The sequence below is a fragment of the Rana temporaria genome, chromosome 10, assembly GCF_905171775.1.
Source record: "Rana temporaria chromosome 10, aRanTem1.1, whole genome shotgun sequence".
Lineage (NCBI taxonomy): Eukaryota > Metazoa > Chordata > Amphibia > Anura > Ranidae > Rana > Rana temporaria.
In genome coordinates this window covers 48,214,270-48,236,376 of record NC_053498.1, presented here as the reverse complement: position 1 = coordinate 48,236,376, position 22,107 = coordinate 48,214,270, and the positions used below count along the sequence as shown (strand labels likewise).

The 22,107-nt window shown below is 44.9% G+C and overlaps 1 protein-coding gene across 3 annotated transcripts in view; it reads left to right on the top strand.

Annotated features, from left to right (window-relative positions):
- The window catches only part of LOC120916558 (suppressor of cytokine signaling 3-like), a 427,102-nt gene that overhangs the window by 204,094 nt on the left and 200,901 nt on the right, over window positions 1-22,107 (top strand). Inside the window, exon 1 of one of the 3 annotated variants that reach the window (XM_040327608.1) lies at window positions 21,549-21,615. The exons of the other annotated variants lie outside the window; for them this stretch is intronic. The gene's annotated coding sequence lies outside the window, so the exon portion shown is untranslated. Of the gene's footprint in view, window positions 1-21,548; window positions 21,616-22,107 lie in introns of those variants that run through there. 3 annotated transcript variants of the gene reach the window in all.

Here is a 22,107-nt window from a genome sequence, read left to right as displayed (position 1 = left end):
TAGCTCATATGAATGCTAGTTTTAACACCAAGCGAGATCTGCCATTGTTTAATGGAAAGTTAAGGATGAGAAGAACATGTTACATGGGATATTTAGTGCTCCAAGGTAACCATTGGTCTTTAAAAGATTGAAACTGGTTAGTTTGGATAGCAAAATATTTTTCATAAGAGTATTGGGTAGATACCCTTTGTATAACCTCATCAATTTTAGGCACTTGTGCTGACTTCCATTTAGAGGTGATAGTTAAACGAGCTGCTATGAAAATGTGTGTGGATATGTACCTTAGTTGGGGTGGGATACATATAGCATTAATGTTAAGGAGGGCCAAAGGTGGATTGGGGCGAACTATATGCCCAGCGACAGAGGAGACCAGCTGGAAGACCTCTGTCCAAAAATTACGTATTATTCTACAGTCCCACAATATATGAGTGATGTGTCCCCTAGATCCGCAAAGTCTCCAGCAAAGTTGTGATTCTGATGGGAAAATTACTGACAGCCTGACTGGGGTGAGATATGACCTATGTAATATCTTCAACATGTTGTCCCAGTGGTTTGTACAGTGGGTATACTTGTATGTTAGGCGAATCGCGGCGTTCCACTCCCCAATGGAGAATGTAGTGCCCCAGTCTCTTTCCCAATTGATCATGTGAGATGTCTTGGAGGGGATTCTGGAATATTGTAGGAGGGAGTAGAACCAAGATATACCCTTCGGTCTATCATGTTTTGTAGTAAGGTAGGTCCATACGTCAGTTGGGAGGTCGTAATGCGTCGTCGAGTGTGTCTTTTGAAAGTGTTTCAGTTGTGTATAGGAGTATGTCTGTACATCTGGGTTGCTTGTCAATACTTCCTGGACAGTCGTTAATTTGTTTTCTTTCCAGGATGCAGTCCGTATTTCCGGGATTAGGTGTTCTACTGTCAGGATGTCAGTGATCGTACGCTTATTTTTAGTCGATGTATCTATATTAAGTTGGACGTCTCCCCATACAGAAAGTGTAGCTGCTATTGAGGGTGATGTGCAGTGTGTCAAAGGTAATTTTGTCAGTTTGGCTAATAAAAGGGAAGGTAGGTCCCTACCTTTAATAGTTGCTTTTTCAATCCTGACCCATAGTTTAGACAGGCCAGGATCAAACCAAGCTTTCATTTGGTCCAAGATTGCTGCTCTATAATAGTTCCGTAAGTTCGGGAATCCCATTCCCCCCATGTTTCTATGTCGTTGGAGCGTAGAGAATGTGATCTTAGGGATCTTGCCTTGCCAGATAAGTTTACGAAACATTTTGTCTACTGTTAGAAAGAATGAGTCTGGTACTGCGGAGGGAATAGTTCTAAAATAGTATATAAGCTTCGGTAGTAGGGTCATTTTTAATGCAGCTATTCTTCCTATCCACGATAGTTCTAAGGTCTCTATATGTGCTAAGTCTGTTTTAATGGTCTGGAGAAGGATATTATAATTAATGTCGTAAGTGCGTGCGGAAGGGTAAGCTATTTTTATACCTAGGTAGGCCAATGAATCAGTCATCCACTGGAATGGGAATCTTTCCTTGAGCCTTGCAATCAGTTTTTTAGATAAATTAATAGGTAATATACACGATTTGGTAATGTTAAGCTTATAGTACGACACTTCCCCGAATTTTTTCAAAATGTCCTGAATTGCTGTTAGGGAGGAAGCTGGGTTAGTCAATGTCAGGACCACATCGTCTGCAAAAAGACCTATTTTGTGGTCTTCTCCTGCTATGGATATCCCTGAGATTGATCCGGTCGTTCTAATGAGTTCGGCCAGTGGCTCCATCATGAGAGTGAAAATTATGGGTGATAGTGGACACCCCTGGCGTGTACCATTAGTAATAAAGAACTGGTCAGATATGGCACTGGACGAGAAGACCCTAGCCGAAGGGTAGGTATATAATGCAGAGATTGCCGACAGAATGTTGCCTTGTAGTCCAAATTTTTGCAGGGTAGCCCTAAGATAACCCCAGTGCACCCTATCGAAGGCTTTCTCCGCGTCCAGTGCCAAAAAGACCGCCGGGGTCCGTCTTTTTTCTAGAATATGCATCAGGTTAATTAAGCGCCTCGTACCATCCGGGGCTTGACGCCCCTTAACAAACCCTACTTGGTCTGGTTTAACCAAGTATGGCGTGATAGATGCCAACCTATTAGCAATAATTTTCGCATAGACCTTCAGGTCGGTATTCAATAGTGAAATCGGCCTGAAGTTCTGTGGGAGGTCTGTATTTTTCCCTGGTTTAGGCAGGGTCACAATAGTAGCTTGCAGCATTTCTGTCGGAAATGTGGAGGAGGAGGCAACGCTGTTGAACAGGGTACATAGATATGGAGCCAGGATTTGTGAGAAGGCTTTATAGTACTCCGAGGAGAAACCATCTGTGCCCGGAGCTTTTTGGTTTGGAAGGGCCTGGATGGTATCCACTACTTCTTTAAGGGTTATCGGGGCATTAAGTGCGGAAAGATGATCCGCCTGTAGAGTGGGCAGGGTGAGTGTACTAAGAAATGTATCAATGCTATGTTCGGTAGGTTGCGTAGTGTTGGGATCTGTGTTCAAGTTGTAGAGGTCTCTGTAATATTTCATGAATGCATTTGCTATGTGTGTCGGATGATACACTAATTTATTTGAGTGAGGATCTGTGATGTGGGGAAGTTTAGCTTGTTGTTGGCGTTTGTTAAGGTATTTTGCTAGTAATTTCCCTGCTTTGTTCCCTTGTGCGTAGTATGTCGCTTTGATTCTCCTGAGGTGGGTCTGATGAGCGTCAATCAGAAACATGCGGAGTTTATGTCTGCATGTAAATAGACTGGCCTCTAGGTTGGGAGATGATTGGAGTTTGTGTTGGCACTCCAACATCTTAAGCTCCTCGAGCAATCCGCTCAACAGTTTCGCCTTCCTCCTTTTTTCCCTAGCTGCTGCCTGTATCAATAAACCCCTGCTAAATGCCTTGTGCGAGCACCACAAGGATGCTATATTGGTATCAACAGTGTCATTAAACATAAAAAATTATTTTAACTGTAAAGCAATCTTATCTGCCTGGGCATCATTAGACAGCAGGGCCACATTGTTTCTCCATAGATATGCGGGAGAAGCTGAGTTTTGATCATGTAAAGTTATAGACACAGGAGCGTGGTCCGACCAAGTTATGGAGTGAATAGATACTGATAATGTTCTGTGTAGTAAAGGCAGATCCGATAGCACTAAGTCTATTCTGGAATATGCACGGTGCGGAAATGAGTAATGGGTGTAGTCCTTTTCCGAGGCATGAAGACACCTCCACGTGTCATATAGATTATGACTGGAAATAAAGGAACTTAGTTCAAGTCTCCGTTGAGTTGGGGGTAATGAACAGTCCATTGATTGGTTTGGAACACCATTGAAGTCTCCACACATTAGTAGAGAGCCTTTTTTGACCTTTTCCACTTTTTTAAACACAGAGTTGAGAAATTTAAGCTGTCTTCTATTCGGTGCATAAAGGTTGACCAAGGTGTACGGGGTGTTGTTAAGGTCACAGGTCATGATAATATATCTGCCATTGGGGTCACATATAAGGTCATGAAGTTGAAAAGCGACCGAATGTTTGATGGCCACTAAGACACCTCGTTTCTTCACTGGCGCATTTGCCTGGAAGATGTTTGGGTATGCTCTATGAGAGCATTTAGGAGTTTTGGACGACATGAAGTGGGTTTCCTGTATACAAACCACATCTCCTTTGAGACTGGCCATCTCCCTCCACATGGAGGACCTTTTAAAGGGGCTATTGAGACCATGCACATTCATAGATATCACTGACATAGTCATGTCAATTGTTTAGGGGGATGCTCCTTGTTAGCCAGTGTGGTTCTAATTGTTAGTGGTAATGCATTAATCGTACCTGAAGGTGGTGCTGTTGCCTTAAATGTCCAAAGCCAGTTCTCCATGAGGATGAGAGTGATGAAGAATCTCGGTGATGCTGTAGGCCATTTTCTTAAGATACAGATGTCTCTTGGTGTATTATAAACATAAAAAAAAAACGTAAAGAATAATAAAAATGCAAACATGAAACAAGTAAAGTGAAAGAAATCACTAAGTGCGAGCATTTTCGCTATAATCCTGGGGGGGATTTCTCCTTGAGACCCAATTCCAGCCGTATTATAGGATAGAATGTAAGATACAGGGCATAGATATAGAAGTTATTTTTGGCGCCACTCCGGTGCTATCTTTGGGGGGTTGCGTTCCATAGATGAGGCTGTAGCGTCTTCTGGGAGTAGTTTCCACTTTTTGGCCAGGGCAATTCCATCATCAATATTAGTAATTGCGTAGGTGCGATTGTCCTTTGTTATGAGCAATTTAGTGGGGAATCCCCATGAGTAGGGAATCTTGTGGTTCTGAAAAATTTTAGTCATGGAGGAAAGGTTTTTACGAGCGAGCATGGTATGCTTAGATAGGTCTGCGTAAACCGAAATGCCGGAATATGGTCCGGGCAGCGGTTGATTTTTCCTGGAGAATCGCATGAGGTCATCCTTGATATGAAAATAGTGTATGCGAGCAATGACATCCCTAGGGATTCCCTCCGGCAGGTATTTGGGTTTAGGGAGGCGGTGTGCTCTGTCTACAATCACCTCAGTAGGAGACGATTCGGGTAGTAAGGCAGCAATGAAATCCTGAACATAATGGCGCAGGTCTGCTGGGGCTACCGTTTCTTCTACACCTCTTAATTTAATATTATTTCGTCTCGACCTGTCCTCGAGGTCTGTTAATTTCTCTCTCATTGCCTGCAGTTCAGTCTCCGCGTCATTGTGGGCATCTACCAGCTCATTGTGGGCCGTTGTAAAGTCTCCCATCTTATCCTCCACGTGGCACACTCTATCCCCTATGTCAGACACATCCCTCTTAAGTTGGTTAACACAGAGTAGCATGTCCTTGTGCAGGGAGCCTCTTAATGTGATTAGCATGTCCCTCATGGTGGTATCACTAAGGGGCTGTCCAGTAGTGGGGAATTCAGTTAGTTGCTCAATAAACACACTTGTGCTGTTCTGTGAGTTGCACCCATCCCCAGGCTCACCTGCATATGTATGGGATGTGGATCTCTTCTGCGTCGACTTTTGTGGACTATTTATGGGTGATGTGCCCAGCGATGATCCTCCACTGGCGTTCTGAGAAGGGTAGGTGTCTCTTCTGTGCTGCGGTGATGTGTCCCCACTTCCGTTGCGGCGCGGGCCGAACTGCGAGTCCGAGGCCTCGGCGCCATCTTGCGGCCTAGGCGTGCTCGCCGACGGATAAAAATCCGTCAATTTCTTTGGACCTTTGTCGGTCTTTCGCTTGCCCATGGCCTCGATCGGGTGTCCGGGGGTCCTGTCAGGTGTTGGGATGCCCTGGATCGTGGCTGCTAGTCGCTGGATTAGGCTGGATTCGCTCGGGTCTCTGGAGCTCTGGCTCTACACGACCATCCGCCTCGGCTGCTGGCCACGCCCCCAATGTCCATTTTTTCATCAAAGGGAATAAAACTGAATTTTTGAGGCATTGGGGCAGATGTTATTGGACTTGAGGCCAAGGCGAAATTGGTTACGCAAGGTGACATCATTCCACTCAGTTTCAATGGCCGACCTCTGGAATTCCGCTATAAAGTCCTCAACTGGTCGTCTACCTTGTTTGAGATTCCTAATCGCATTTTTAGCAGTGAGCTGCTTATTGAAGTCATCATATAGCAAAGACATAGTTGCTAGAAATTGTTGATAAGAATTTAGGACTGGATCCTCTTTTTCTAGGTAGGTATTTGCCCAAGCACGAGGTTCACCATTTAAATAGGATATAAGGGTGAGCACCTTAATCCTATCATTGGGAAAAGTGTGAGGGTGGAGTTCAAACATGAATTTACACACATTAATGAACTCTCTATAGGTCTTTCAATCACCAGAAAAAAGAGGAGGTGGGTTAACCTTAGGTTCAGGGGGGAGATGAGGCAAATTTGGAGTGAGGGCAACTAAATCTTGCAAGGCCTGATTTTCTGCTTGTAGATTTTGTACAGTTTGAGCGAGAGTGTCTACCCTTTGAGTAAGGCCGGGTACTAACGAGCAAACATGTACGGTGAAACCGGTCCGTCGGACCGTTTTCACCGTACATGCCTGCCAGAGGGCTTCTGTACGATGGTTGTACTAACCATCGTACAGAAGTCCGCGCGTAAACATTACGCGGGGCGTGTCCGCGTCGTCGCCGCGATGATGACGCGGCGACGTGGGCGGGCCTGCCATTTAAAGGCTTCCACGCATGCGTCGAAGTCATTCGACGCATGCGAGGGACGGCGGGCGCTCGGACATGTACGGTAGGTCTGTACTGACAACCGTACATGTCCGAGCGGGCAGGATTCCAGCGGACGGTTTTAAAACACGTCCAGGAATATTTGTCTGCTGGGAAAAGGCCCGGCAGGCAAATGTTTGCTGGAATTCGGCCCGCTCGCGCCTACACACGACCGAACATGTATGCTGAAACTGGCCCGCAGACCAGTTTCAGCATACATGTTTGGTCGTGTGTACGGGGCCTAAGGGTGACAACATGGTTTGCAAGTTCCGCTGGGTTCATGATATCGTTCTATTATTCTGTAACAGCTCTGGTGAACAGGAGTGAACCACAACTGCGGTTAGCAAGTATTTTAATGCACTTCTTTATGTGAGAATTCAGTATTGGACCCCAGGCGTCACTCCACGCAAACAGGAGTTTGGGGGTTCTCTACATTATCTCTCTCTCACATAAAGAAAGGCGTTGAGCTACTAAGGATGGACGCATTACAACATGCGACCAGAGCTTAGCGTTTAAAATTATAGCATACACTTGAAGATTCCAATGCACCTCTATATGCAAGTGCAAATATATATGTGTAGGTATTTAATATATTGTGTTAATATATTGTGTTATAAGCACAATATATTGTATTGCATTACCATATTGACCAGGAATGCAGTTGAACTGTCCAAGCCAGCTGAGTTCTAACATATCAAAGGGACAGCTGAAGACCCTTTGATGTGTTAATCTTATGCAAGACTACCTAGGAAGTATTTATTGATGGTAATTAGACTTGAGGGGGTATTCATTCAGGGAAACATTTGGATGTCCTGGAAGAACCACTCCCTCCAGTGTGAGACCATTATTTGAGACATTCAAGTTGGCATTCAGTCAGTCTTGTCACTGAGAATATTCTCTGTATGAATATGGCACAGGTCTAGAAGTAATCAGAATATTCTCTGTGTATTCTCTGGGTATGGCACAGGTCTAGAGCTGATCTAGTCAGATGGGACTTTGAATTACTCTGTTGGATTTGTATCATCTGTGGAATTTGGACTTTGTTCTGTATTGGAAATCAAATAAATGCACTCTCTGGAGAGCCTGGTGTGTTGCTGCGGAACAACATAATTTATAGTCATCATACTAACACCTAAATATCAATTATCTAACCGGACTACACTATACATTTATATCACTACATAAACTAGCTTTAAGAAGGTGTCCTCTTTTACTACCACCTAATACCCCCATTACTGGGACCGCTAAATAACAACATCCCTGGGATTCTTAAGGGAGCCGGGGATAACATCCTTGCAACAGATGTATGTATAATTGACAAGGGCTAAAGGCAACCTTTGGAAAATTCTCCTTGGCTCATAAGAGAGACGGGAGAATGCTATAGTTGACAACAATTGTCCTACTGTAGAGGTGGGTTGGCGCTTAGGGATTCTAGCAACGTAGAATTAAATAAAGGGTCTGAGGTATGGAAGAAGGAGCTATACCGTGATGTTGCTGAAAAATTACATGCCCCATGCTGTAGTACCCCTTGTGTAATTACCTAACTTAAAGCACAAATCTGGGGAGTGGCTTCTACCCATGGCTTGGAACACAAAAGTGTTGTTTGAAAATGTTCTTGTGACATCACAACAACTGTGGGTATGGAGTTGGGTGTATAGGATTTTACTGTGTTTTTTATTTTGTTTTTTTTATTTTTTGTGGTTGAACTGGATGGACTTGTGTCTTTTTTCAACCTGACTAACTATGTGACTAACTATGTAACTATGTAACTATCAGTAGGACAAATAGTGGGGTACCGTTTTTAGAAGAGGAGTGAAGCCTTAAAAGCACCGCCATTAAAGGGATTCTAGTGGAGTTTACTACATATCCAACATTTGTCATATCCTGATTTTCTAGCATAAGCATATTAAAATTTTAACAATAACATTTTGTTGGTAAAACTTTCACCAATTTCTCTTTTCACTCTAGCATGTCTTCCAGTGTGGCTAGAGTTAGTTCCTTTCCCACAGATGTCTTTTATGACACCTAAATCTTCTAGGTGGTATATACAGTTAGTTATGATCCATATTGGGGGGGAAATACTGAAAGTGTGATCACCCCCAGGAGTGTCCAAAGTTTCTCAGAATCCTGAGCAGTAAACAAAGTAATTTTGCTGTATTTGTATTTGATGTGTTGGTTCCTGTGAAAAAAAAGGAGAGGTGCGAGCAACATTTCTTTTAACTTGGTCTAAAGTTTCAATTAACTTTCTGACATTTTTCCTCCCTTATCTGACCAAGATCTCCTTCTTCTAAGATAAGGGGTGGTCTTGCCCATGGGGTGGGGAACGGTCTTCCCACACTTCAAATGGGGAGTATCCTGTAGTCTTCGAGGGTGTCATCCTGACCTCAGCCAAGACCACAAGAAGTGTTTTTACCCACCCAGTGAAGGACCCACCTGTTGCTTTTCTGCTTTTATCCTTATTTGTTCTATTCATCCTTTCTATCATGCCTGAACGCTGCATGTGATAGGGAATGTGAAACTTCCAGTCTATCTTAAGGGTTCTAACTAGATCTTGGCAAACCCTTGAAACAAAAGCAGGGTCATTATCTCAGTAAGATACTGTAAGTGTTCATGTTCTGGTTTATTAGGTAATACACCGTGCAACATAACATCTTGACCAATTTGGGTAGACCTGCAATATAAAAATCCTTAAGAAGGACTTCACAGAATAGGGGAGCAACACTAAGATCCCGGTCAGTGGCATGTCTGAAGGTCTAATAATGTATGATCTAGCATTTGGGTATGTGGTGGCTGCTCTAGCAGCTGACTCTGCAAATACACTCTAATAACAGCAGAATCTACAAAACCCTTGTGTACATCAGGTAAAACATTGGACAAATGACCTGGGAGAAGTGTCTCGTTGAGCAATGTGTATACAGTCATGTTGTGGTACTACCCCACCCTGTTCTCCTATTTAATCCTAAAAAGGCATTAAGGCTGGACCTGATGTGGGAGAGGCATATTTTTTCTCTAGTTTTGAGCAGACATGTGTTGGGTGTGAATATTTTAAGTAACATTGTCACGTTGTGAGTGGTGGGTAAAGTAGTAGGTCTGCCCAGGGTAAATGATGTTGCCATCCTGACTACCATTGCACAGGATGCTAATGCTCGGAGGCACACGCAGGCATGCCTTGAACCTGAACTGGGAACATCTTTGGGAAAAAACCCTACAGGGCGCAGTTCTCCACCATGTTATTTTGGCGAGGACACCTGCCATAGTCTTACAGTTGTCCCTTGCATACAAATAAAACATTTTTTCCACACAATCAGGGAGGCCAAGTCTGGGCGCTACAACAATAGCATTTTCAGATACCGCTACTCAGGCATCCGGATATATCTTTTTGTAATCTCCGGAAAGGGAGGTTCAGCCCTTGGTAACACCTTTTGGTAAGAGGTAAAACAAGAATTGTTATATGATAAAGCCAACTGTGGTGAACCCTGTCTCTATCCCATGTTTGTTTACTAGGGCAGCAATAACTGCTTGTGACTGAAGACACGTTCCATGTGTCAAGCTGGAGGGAATATGGCTGTGGAGGGGTCAGAATGGCTGGCAGACATAAAAAATCACATTGATTCCAAAGTCTTGTTTCATAAGAAGTTGCCCCCTGTGGACCACTCGTTCTGGGGTCCTTAAAGTTAAATTATTAATCCCAGCTATACTGGGCCAGAACTAGGGTGGAATCTGTGAGTTGCACAGACCCATCAAGTGTCCGGGGCTGTAATGCAGCATCCTTGGTCGCCTGGTCTGCTTCCATATGTGAGTTTAATCCATTGTGCCTTGCACGCGTGGGTTTTAATGTTAGTATGGCTGAGGTCAGCAAGAATCTGGAAGGCTGAAAACAGCCAATCAATTTAACTTATTGCTTGATTGATTTACCTGCCGAAGTAAACTTCTAGCCCTTCAAATGAAACCAAAAAGCCCTCTATCTCTTGACTTTCTACTGTACCTGTTGCCAAGATTGTGTTTCCAGCAAGACAGCATTGCGCTGATTCTCGGCGACAGGGTGCCGACATCTCGCACTCGCTGGAATAGAAAAAGCACATTCCAGTGAGCGCGTCATAGAAGCGACGGGGATCCGACCTGGATTCCCGTCAATTCTAGCTGCGGCGTTTGGTATGAATCCTGAGAGGGAACTCCACGCCAAATTTTAAATAAAAAAACGGCATGGGTTCCCCCCCAGGGGCATACCAGGCCCTTGGGTCTGGTATGGGTTGTAAGGAGACCCCCCCTACGCCACAATCCATACCAGACCCGTATCCAAAGCATGCTGCCCGGCCGGTCAGAAAAGGAGTGGGGACGAGCGAGCGCCCCCCCCTCCTGAGCCGTACCAGGCCGCATGCCCTCAACATGGGGGGTTGGGTGCTCTGGGGTAGGGGGGCGCACTGCAGCCCCCCCACCCCAGAGCACCCTGTCCCCATGTTGATAAGGACAGGGCCTCTTTCCGACAACCCTGGCCATTGGTTGTCTGGGTCTGCGGGCGGGGGGCTTATCGGAATCTGGGAGCCCCCTTAAATAAGGGGGCTCCCAGATACCGGCCCCCCACCCTAGGTGAATGAATATGGGGTACATCGTACCCCTACCCATTCACCTGGAGGCAAAGTGTAAAAGAAAATAAACACACAACACAGGGTTTTTAAAGTAATTTATTAGCCAGCTCCGGGGCCCCCCCTCTCTTCTTTAGCTCTTTTACAAGGGGTGGCCTACTTTTTCGGCGGGGGGGGGGCTTTACCGCCGTCTGGTTCTCTTCTGCTCTCCAGGAGTCTTCTCCGCTCTCCGGGGGTCTTCTCTGCTCTCCGGGGGTCTTCTCCACTCTCCGGGGGTCTTCTCCGCTCTCCGGGGGGTCTTCTCCACTCTCGGAGGGTCTTCTTCCATCTTCTCCACTCTCGGCTGTTGTCTCGGCGCTCCCCGGTTCTTCTCCCGCTCGCTCTCCGGTGCCTTCTCCTTCAGGGCTGGCCGCCGCTATCTTCGTGTTAGCTCAATTACTAGCAGCGGCGCAGCCCACTCTTCTGTGACGTCTTCTGCCTTCTTCTCTTCTTCCGATGTTGACACAACGCTTCTTCCCGCTGTTATGCCGGGTGCACGGTTCGCACCGATTTATATAGGCCTCTTATGATGTCACAGTCTCATCATGCTCCGGTACCTACCCCGGAGAGCAGAGAAGACCCCCGGCGAGCGGAAGAGAACCAGACGGCGGTGAAGCCCCCCCGCCAAAGAAGAAGGCCCCCTTGTAAAAGAGCTAAAGAAGAGAGGTGGGGCCCCCGAAGCTGACTAATAAATTACTTTAATAACCCTGTGTCGTGTGTTTATTTTCTTTTACACTTTGCCTCCAGGTGAATGGTAGGGGTATGATGTACCCCATATTCATTCACCTAGGGTGGGGGGCCGGTATCTGGGGCCCCTTATTAAAGGGGGGCTCCCAGATTCCGATAAGCCCTCCGCCCGCAGACCCCGACAGCCATGGCCAGGGCTGTCGGGAAGAGGCCCTGTCCTTATCAACATGGGGACAGGGTGCTCTGGGGTGGGGGGGCCGCAGTGCGCCCCCTTGCCCCAGAGCACCCAACCCCCCCATGTTGAGGGCATGCGGCCTGGTTAGGCTCAGAGGGGGGGGCGCTCGCTCGTCCCCACTCCTTTTCTGACCGGCCGGCAGCATGCTTGGATACCGGTGTGGTATGGATTGTGGGGGGACCCCCACGCCGTTTTTCAGCGTAGGGGGGGATCCCCGTCGCTTCTATGATGGCTTTGTCTCCATCGCGGAAAGCCAGCTCGGCACTGGCTCCCGCGATGGGGCTCGTAGGTGGTCAATCTCGCTGAGAAAGGGAGCGAGATTGACACAATATCGCGGTCACCCACTGTATATAAATATATCCACCGACCCCGAACACAGTGTCCTTCTGGGTGCAAACTCAACCGTCCTTTTGACCGGCCTCCAAAGAGTAACTCCAGAGAAGTTACTGTCACTACTGTTACTGTTACTGTAGCAGGACTGGTCTATGTGTAGGTGTGGTCTCGCAGGTGGGCTTGCAATGTGGTCTGGAGCACAATTGCGTAGACAACAAATGAAGGATAAATGAAAAGATGGGCTGTGTCCACAGGGGATGCCCTTTCCTCGTCCACCAGGACACTAAAACGCATTTGCTAAAACCAATCACTATGGCATGAAGTGGGTAGCATCGAATGGTATGGCTGTGGCATGGCACATCAGGTTACAACTGGTGCTCTAGATATAACTAAACTGTTAATTTCCCTCAAGTCCTGTACAAAGCGGTAAGTTCCATCGGCTTTCTTTACAGGGTTTATAGAGGTGTTGTAGGATGACCTCTATAGTATCCCCTCTTCTAGAAATGTATAGATTATACATGTTTGACTATGCCTGAGAACAGAGTGTTATCAACACTACTACAATCGCTCACTAATACACAGATTAGGCTTAATAAGTGTTATGTTCCTTTAAGATGTCATGTTTTTTAAATCTCAGAAGTTTTTGGCTAAAATCCAAATGGCAATATTTTGCACAGAGATACCGTAGTATGTGGGGGTCAATGTGCAAAAAAAAACATTTTTCAAAAAAAACTTTTTGTTAAGAGATATACCTACTTGGCATCCTGCCAATTATGTTTTATTATACCCACCCCCGATCTTAGAGTGGCTTTATGGGGTGTACATTGGATGAGTCCTACATACAATGAGGTCTCGGCTCATCCTGCTTCTTTTCCTTGTCCCCTATCTCACTTGGGTGTCCTGTTTCTGACAGAAAGCAGGTAGAAATTCTCATCTTGCAAGACTGAACATTTAATCCCCCTTCCTTTGTTATTGACATCAAGTAGGAGAAATCGTAATACTCAATCAAAAAAACAAGAAAGGGGGGGGGGGGAAGGGGGAAAAAAACAGGAAAGCACTCACATTAGCCACATCCGTATTGGGTAGAAAAAGGGAAACAATTGCTTAAAAAAGTAATTGATGGTCGGACTTTGAGGCAAGGCAGAAGTATATAAAAAATATAAATGTATTACAAAAATAGAAAAGTATATACAACAATAATGAAAAATAAATAAAAAAACATATAAATTGATAAATAAATATGGACAAAATCCTTTGAAGTCGCCTACGTGTTCCGCCGTTGGGCTTCCGCAGGACGAGCAGAAGGGATTTTTGACAATGTACAGATATTATTTCATAGTTTGAAATGATATATATTACATTAGCATAACATTACAACATCTTTAATGGTTTTCAAAAGTAGGTAATAAAACACATAGTTACGTCACCTATAGCACCACCGTGGATATAGCATCCAGAGTGTCTGTAGAGAATTCCACAAGGGTATATAGAAATATCCCCCAAAAAATTGTAGAAATGTGTATCAAAAAGAGGGTGTCGACCGTCTGATAGACAGAAAAAGTGCACAAATATATAAAGTTACAAAGATAAAAGTAACAGAAGGCAAGAAACTGTATGGCCGTATCGAAGAGAAGAGGGGGGGGGGGGTGTAGGGAGGAGGGGGAGAAGGGGAAGGAAAAAAGAGCGGAAAAGGGAAAGAAAGGGAAAAGAAGGAAAAAACGATATATGTAAACATACCAATAGCAGGAAATAAATTACACCTGCAGTGGGAATCCAATAATAACAGGAAAAAGGAAGGTATGGAGCGTTGCTAAATAATCAGCAAAAGGTAAACCCAATCTGCAAAAAACACACCGGAATGGTGTAGATGGGGACAAGGAAAGAGGCAATGAGCATTCAGTTTTTTATAAAAAAAATCATCAGAATGAATCAAACATATATTGCAGCACAGCAACAAGGCATAAGAGTGGAAATTAAATCAAAAATTGTATAAAAAAGGTACCTAAAAATCCAAATAGAGGACTGGAGCTAGGGCAGATCAGACTGTGTCATAAGCAGACACTTGTAGAGCATGGGTTTGGATGCTGTTTAAGTAATCAGCAATACAGGACAATATAGTCCAAAGAACCAGCAACCCCTAAAGAAGCGAGGTAGATATAGAGCAAGTTAAGTTATAAATAAGCCTGGCGCAATGGTGCAAAAAGAAGAGGGTATTGATAAGGATATTACTTACTTAAAGCCGAATACGAACGCGCGTGCCCCAGGGTAATAGCCTGTGCTATACACAGGACTATCAGTGTTTACTGAGTTTAAATACTGCAAGGTAATGGTGTTGACGTCTGATGTGCTGACGTCATTGTAGTGCGCCGCGTCATTCAGCGGCGCATTAACAAAACAAAAAATTCATATGGGTGGGTTGAGATAAGGGAAGCATGACCAGTGTACTGTAGTGACGTCATCACGCTCTGTACAGCAAAGCAACGCTGCAATGGGTAATACTCAACTTGCCCAATAAGTCCCTTCCCAAGAGATTCACCGGACAATTAGGCATTATCCTGAAGTTGTGTTGAATTATCGATCCCATGCCAATGGGGTCAACAATTTATTTATTTATTTATTTATTTAAAATGCTTATTGAGAGCGCAGTCATTACCAGCAGGCCTCGATGCGCTCATAGAACCAACATATGAAAAAATACAGAACACATCTCTCATACTATAAGATAACAATATAAAATACATAATAACATTTAAAAAAAGCTAAAATACCATACAAATACTAATATCTTACCCTAATTAGGGCCATACACTTGAACAAATAGGAACGTTTTTAAAAATTTCCTGAATTTTAGTAAATCCTTCTCACGTCTTATATATAGAGGTAGAGAATTCCAGAATATTGAGCCCTGCGCATCCAACGTCCTCCCTCCACATTTAGTTCTTCTAAATTTAGGGACAGTCAGATTTGCCTGATCAGCAGATCTCAGTGATCTGTTGGGAACGTAACAGGTAAATTTTTCTTGCAGATACCCTGGGCCTATCTTATGGATGGCTTTATGGACGATACAACCCACTTTGAACAAGACCCGCTCAGCCACCGGTAGCCAATGCAGGGCTTTCAGAGAAGGTGTAATATGGTCCCGACGACCCACACCCGTTAATAACCTTGCTGCGGCATTTTGAATCAGTTGAAGCTTATGCAGAAGGGTTTTTGGACACCCCATGTATAACGCGTTACAATAGTCCAGCCGACTACCAATAAAAGCATTGATCACTTGGACTTTATCCACCTCGTCAATGAAATGCAATGTAGAGCGCAGGAGTTTCAGTTGGTAGTAACATGCGCTTACCACCTGATTTACCTGCGCCTTCAATGACAATTTGGAATCCACAATGATTCCCAAGTTCCGAACTTGGGTAGCCCGGGTCGGGGATGGCATAAACGAAACCGGCCAAGACGGAAAATCAGTCACACTGATTTTGCTCTGATTACTGATAATAATACATTCTGTTTTTGAGCCATTAAGTTTTAAATAATTGGCTCCCATCCAGGACTGTATTTCCTCCAGGCAGGATGCCAAATCTACCTGGACTTCCTCATTTTTAGGTAGCCTAAAATAGATTTGCGTATCATCTGCATAAACATGAAAGCTAAGATTATGGCGCCGAATAATATATAGTAGTGGCCTTATGTAGATATTAAATAATATCGGCGATAGCGCAGAACCCTGAGGAACCCCGCAGGACAAGGAGCTATTAGATGAATAATATGTCCCTAGTCTTACCCTCTGAGTTCTATTCTGCAGGAATGAGGCCATCCATGTCAATGCCATGTCCTCAAACCCGGCCACAGACACCAGCCTTTCCAAAAGTCTGGCATGATCTACAGTATCAAATGCAGCCGACAGATCCAGCAATATTAATGCTGAAGCCTCATCGCTGTCCATGGCCCATAGGCAGTCATCCTTAACTTTAATCAGGGTGGTCTCTGTGCCTCTACCAGGGCGGAATCCAGACTGATATTCATCAAAAATATCATTGGACTCCAAGTGCGGTTGAAGTTGCCACACAACAGCTCTCTCCATTATTTTAGCTAGGAAAGGCAAGGTCGAAATAGGTCGGTTATTACTTAGATCGGACCGTGGCACGTTAGCCTTCTTCAACAAGGGGATTATAACCGCCTGCATTAAAATACTCGGCACCGTTCCGATAGCGAAGGACATATTAATAATGTCTGCTATAAATGGTGCCAAGGTAACAGCCGAGTCCTTCACCAGCTGCGCAATGCAGGGGTCAAGCGCTGACGACGAAGCTCTAAGTAATTTGAAAATAGTCAGTATCTCTACACTAGTTACCGCCGAAAAACAGGTAAAACGTACCCCTTTATATACAGGAAAACTTTCTGTGTAACAAGAGTCATGTATATTATTTCTTATGTCTATTATTTTTTGCTTAAAATACTCTGCTAATTTCTCACTTAATTCTGGAGAGAGTTCTTCCTTGGTATCTAAACAAATTGGATTTGCAAGAGTGTTGGTGACTTTAAATAATTCTGCGGCCTTGTTTTCCGCCAACCTAATTTTCTCCGTTAAATAAGTTCTTTTTGCTTTTTTTATTTCAGCTTTATATATTTTCAACGCCGCTCTATATGCCTCTCTAGTACAGGAATTAGGGTCTTTCCTCCATGTTTTTTCTAACGCTCTGCAACTCCATTTTAACATGCGAGTATTTTGATTAAACCAGAGCGGATTATTTACAAAAGCAGATAATTGCGGATAATTGCAAAAGGAATGTGGTTTTTGTTCAGAGACAGGGGGCTATTATAAGTGCGACGTGCCAGAACCGCAGGGGAGACACGTGAGGTGCACGGTGGGCCGCTGAGAGATAGCAATAATACAGTTCATCGGTTTACTCACGGTTAGCAGAAAGCCTCCCTGGGCCGGTCACACAGTGAAGAGGAAGACAGCACGAAATCCTCCGGGGCACGCTCTGTGATAGGGAAACGCCAGCCAAGGTGGTGGTTGAGGTGCCCGTGATGACAGGGGTGTTTAGAGTGCTTGTGGTGGCTGGGTCCCTTGATGGTATTTGTTGTGACGCCAGTACCGTTAATGGTGGTACAACCAGTTGTAGTAGCAATGTTGAAGAATGAGGTAGACAGTGGTAGGATACAACTCACAACTTTTACTGTGACTTGTTTTGGTTGCAGTACAAACATCCAGTTAGAATACAGTCTCCGGGTAAATAGAGGAATTCTGCTGATCCACTGTTAATAGGCTTTAGTAATCCTGGACTCAGGCTGTGGTTCAGTATAATGCTTACTTGTTTCTGGTCCCTTTTGAATCCAGTGACATTGGTGAGGTTGCTGGTGGCTAAGAAATCCTTCACCTTTATTCTCAAAGGTCTTTGCTGCCCGTTGGTGGCTTTTACCCTTTGATTTTAGCAGTTCCAATTTGTCCCTTCTCTGGACTGACCTCTCACCTTGACATTCTACTTTTTCTCTGCACACTGACTTCCTGAACTGAACAACTGACCACAGATAAACCTGAGCTGGGATAGATATCCCAGAGTGGTGCTATCCCCATCTTGTGGTGGGAAGTATGAAGCACACTTGACCAGCCTATGAACAGGGATACCACAGGTGTAGCAATGCAAAATGACATGCAATATAGCAATGACAAAGAAGTAATACTTTTGCAGTTCCCACATGTCCTGAGTGGGATGCTGCATACCCCCATGGTAAAACATGTGTCTTCCTGTAAGATATAAGAGAAAGGGAAAAGCATGCATGCATAGGAAATAACAATATAACCCCATTCTTGTACTTTTTGTATCTGCAAGTAAAATGGGTTAGGCAAACATATCTCAGGCAACAACGAAATGTGACAAGAGGTGACAAAAAGGGGTGTAGTTTTTTCCTCTGAAGACTGGTGACGTATGGCAAAACCAGAATAGTCCACGATGAGATGGAAAAAAGAGAACAAAACAAAAATAACATCTCAGGGGGCTCACAGGGTATGAGTCCGTTCCCTGGGCACAGGAAAATGTCAACAGAAGAATATCACGGAGGCTTAGGTACGTGAAAGTCTATCTCCGGGTGCAGGCTTGAACGTTGCAAAACAGTAGGTAAGTGGTCCTTTTAAAAAGTCCTTTAAAGGAAATAAACATGATATCCCAAGTAAGTCTTCTTCTCACTCTGGAACTCCAGACGACATAAGGATGCACTCAACGATGAGATGGCAGGGTTGGTAGTTGTCTTCTCGGCTGCTGGTGCAGGAAATTCTTAAAACGGACAGGTGGTCGTCCTCTTGTAGTCCTGTCAGATCTTCGTAGCGGCTGAGTTTCTACAGGCCTTGTTTCAAGGGAACTTGGTGTCTCTTGAGCTGTAGTAGACACTTCTTGAGATAGCTTCTCTGGTTGAAGTGCGGTTGTATTGGTCTTGGCAGGCACTAAGATATTGAGCCATGGTGTAAGGAACCATTGTAAAGGATCAGAGTCTAATAATCCTTTTCCAAAAGACTGTAGTGGATTCTCTGAGTCAGATGATTTTGTGGGCTCTGGTTCTATGGATTGTGTTTCCTCTTGGACAGCTTCTTCTTGAAGTGTTTCTTCTTGAGTACTTTCCTTGAGACATAACTTAAGGCGATTGCGATGTACTACACGTGATTTGTTGTCTTTAGTGATCTCATAAGTATCAGTCTCTGGATTGAGAATAGCTGTAATGGTGTAAGGTTCTCTCTCCCATTTGCTATCTAACTTGCTGGTGCGATGGTCGTTTTTTAACCATACATGGTCACCAATTTTGAGAGGTTCTGCTTTGGCAGATTGGTTATATTCTTTTTGTTGCTTTTCATGAGCATGTTCCATGCGATGTTGAACAATTTCTTGTGCATCAATTAGACATCTTTGGTGTTCACTCATCCAATCAGTCCTTGGTAGAGGGTTGATTGCATCAGGCACTTGTATGTTCAAAGTATGGTCAGCAGGTAGTTTACCTTGTCGGCCAAACATGAGATAGTAAGGTGTATACCCAGTAGAACAGTGAATGGTGTTATTGTAGGTGTACATCAATTGAGGCAATAGAGTAGGCCAATCACTTCTTGTAGCAGGTGGTACTGCTCTTAACATCTCAATTAAAGTTTGGATCATTTTCTCGCAGAGTCCATTCCCTTAGGGGTGGTAGGCTGTGGTCCTGATTTTCTGGCAATTGTGAAGTGTACACAGTTCTTTGAAGAGTTGCGACTCAAAGGCAGATCCCTGATCTGTAAGGATTCTTTCAGCATTTCTTCTGCGAATTATTTCAGGTTTTCTTCCGCTGGTGAAGAAATCTTGCTGTTCTCCCAACACTCTGCTTTCATTTTGCAGCTTGATCCACCTTTCTTTGTCCCCTTTAATCTTGGATCCACTTGTTGTTGAAGGTTAAGGACTCTCATATAGCTAGATTCAGGATGGCGAGCGCATACTTGCGGCGGCGTAGCTTAAGGCATTTAGGCTACGCCGCCGTAAGTTAACGAGGCAAGTACATGATTCACAATGTACTTGCCTGCTGTTACGGCGGCATAGCCTAAAGCGGGCGGGCATAAGGACGCCTAATTCAAATTTGGCTGAGGGGGCGTGTTTTATGATAATTAAGCTTGACCCGACGTGATTGACATTTGCGCATGCGCCGTGCGCCTACATTTCCCAGTGTGCATTGCGGCTACGTCCGCCGCACGGGCCTATTGATTTCGACGTGGACGTAAAACTACGTAAATCCCTATTCACGGATGACTTACGCAAACAACGTAAAATTTTCGAATTTCGACGCGGGAACGGCGGCCATACTTAACATTACTATTCCATCTATTTGATGGAATAACTTTAGGCCGCTAATGCGTTACGGCCGAGCGTACGTTCGTGAATAGGCGTATCTACTGATTTACATATTCTACGCCAACCGCAATGGAAGCGCCACCTAGCGGTCAGCCTAAAAATTACACTTTAGGATACGAGGGTGTAAGACACTTACGCCGCTCGTATCTGAGCCTAATTTAAGCGTATCTGGTTACCAGAATACGCTTAAATTAGCGCGGGCGCACATTCAGACTTAGGCTGGCGTATCTACTGATACGCCAGCCTAAGTCTCTCTGAATCTGGCTAATAGTGTTCAGAATGGACAATTAGGGCCAGATTCACAGACGACTTACGCCGACTTATCTATTGATACGCGGCGTAAGTTCTGTGATGCACCGTCGTATCTATGCGCCCTATTCAGGGAACAAGGTACGCCTGAATTTTGCCAAGATACGACCTACGTAAGTCTCCTACGCCGTCGTATCTTGGGTGCATATTTACCTTGGCCGCTAGGGGCGCTTCCGTAGTTTTACGCGTCGAATATGCAAATGACCTAGATACGCCGATTCACGAACGTACTTGCGCCCAGATTTAGCTACGCCATTTACGTAAGGCCTATGTCCGGCGTAAAGTTACCCCTGCTATATGAGGCGCAGGTAATGCAAAGTATGGATGTCGGAACAAGCGTATATTTTTACGTCGTTTACGTAAGTCGTACGTGAATGGGGCTGGGCGTAGGTTACATTCACGTCGTTGCCATTGAGCCGTCGTATCTTAGGGCGTAAATTCGACGTGATTCTGAGCATGCGCGCAAATGCCCTGTTCGTACGGCGCTTCATTTACATGGGGTCGCGATTCATTATAATACAACACGCCCACTACCAGCCTACTTTGAATTACGCAGGCTTACGCTGGCCCATTTACGTTACGCTGGCGTACATATGGGAGCAAGTGCTTTGTGAATACAGTACTTGCCTCTCTACGTTATGTCGGCGTAGCGCATATGAGATGCGCTACGCCCGCTCAAAGATACGCCAATGTATCTGAATCCCGGCTTTAGTTTATATTTTTTTGCTTGTAAGTACCTTTATTTTGTATTCCTTCATCACGTCACTAGACTATTCGCAAGGGTTCCTGGGATAGGCATCATGTATCCCAGTAGTCCTTGCGAATCGCCTATTGCCGAAATCTCTCCTTTTGATTTGAAGGTAGGAGATGACATGGGAGGAGTTAGTGCATCAGTCGGGAGAAAGCAGAGCTGCAGGCATGGTGTAATCTCTCCTGCTGCTCGCCCTCTCTCTGGAGACTCTGAAGCTGACATCTCAAGTCTCCCACATTTGGCCAGGCTCCTGGACACCCGCAAGTACAGAGAGATCTCCCAGCTGAGCATGTCTTTCAGCAACCGACAGATAGAGCAGCCCGAATGGAGTACAGCCGCTCTGTCTGTGGCTGAGTAAAAGGTGGATGTAAGGCTCTGTGAGCTGAGGCAGAGGGGGGAGGAGGGGGGCAGCCCATACTGCTGTCCCTACTCTGATTAGGCTGCTGCACGGTACTTTTTTTTTTTTTTTCAGGAAGGTCCAAAGGCCAATTCAGCAGAGAAGGGATCTAACAAGTTCCCCACTGGTTCTTTTCGTACAGGTCAGTTCTGTCATGCAACTATCTTGTGTCCAGCTAATGTCTCTCTTTCTCCAGGCATCTTCCTCCCTCTCTCAGCCACTATCTTATGCTGCTTTCCTTTCATCCTCACACAGACCCATCCATCTCTGTCTGTGACACTGCTGTGCTCACAGATGTTAACCCTTGCGGCTTGCTCCCTGCTAATTTTCAGCCTCTTCTCCAGCCATCCAGACATTCTTTTTATGACACTTTACAAACAATAGTCCCTCGCTCCCCTTCCCTCTCCCCCTCCTTCTCTGCAGAAACTTCACCTTTACACAGGTGTGTGCCCCCCCTCATACACAAACGCTATAACTGGCTGGAATCCCCCAACACTGAACCTTTCACACTGGGGCGGTAAAGGGCTGCTATTTTTAGCGGCGCTTTACCATTAATTTCGCTGCACTATTCGGCCTCTAGCGGGGAAGTTTTACCCCCCTGCTAGCAGCCGAGAAGGGGTTAAAAACCAATGCA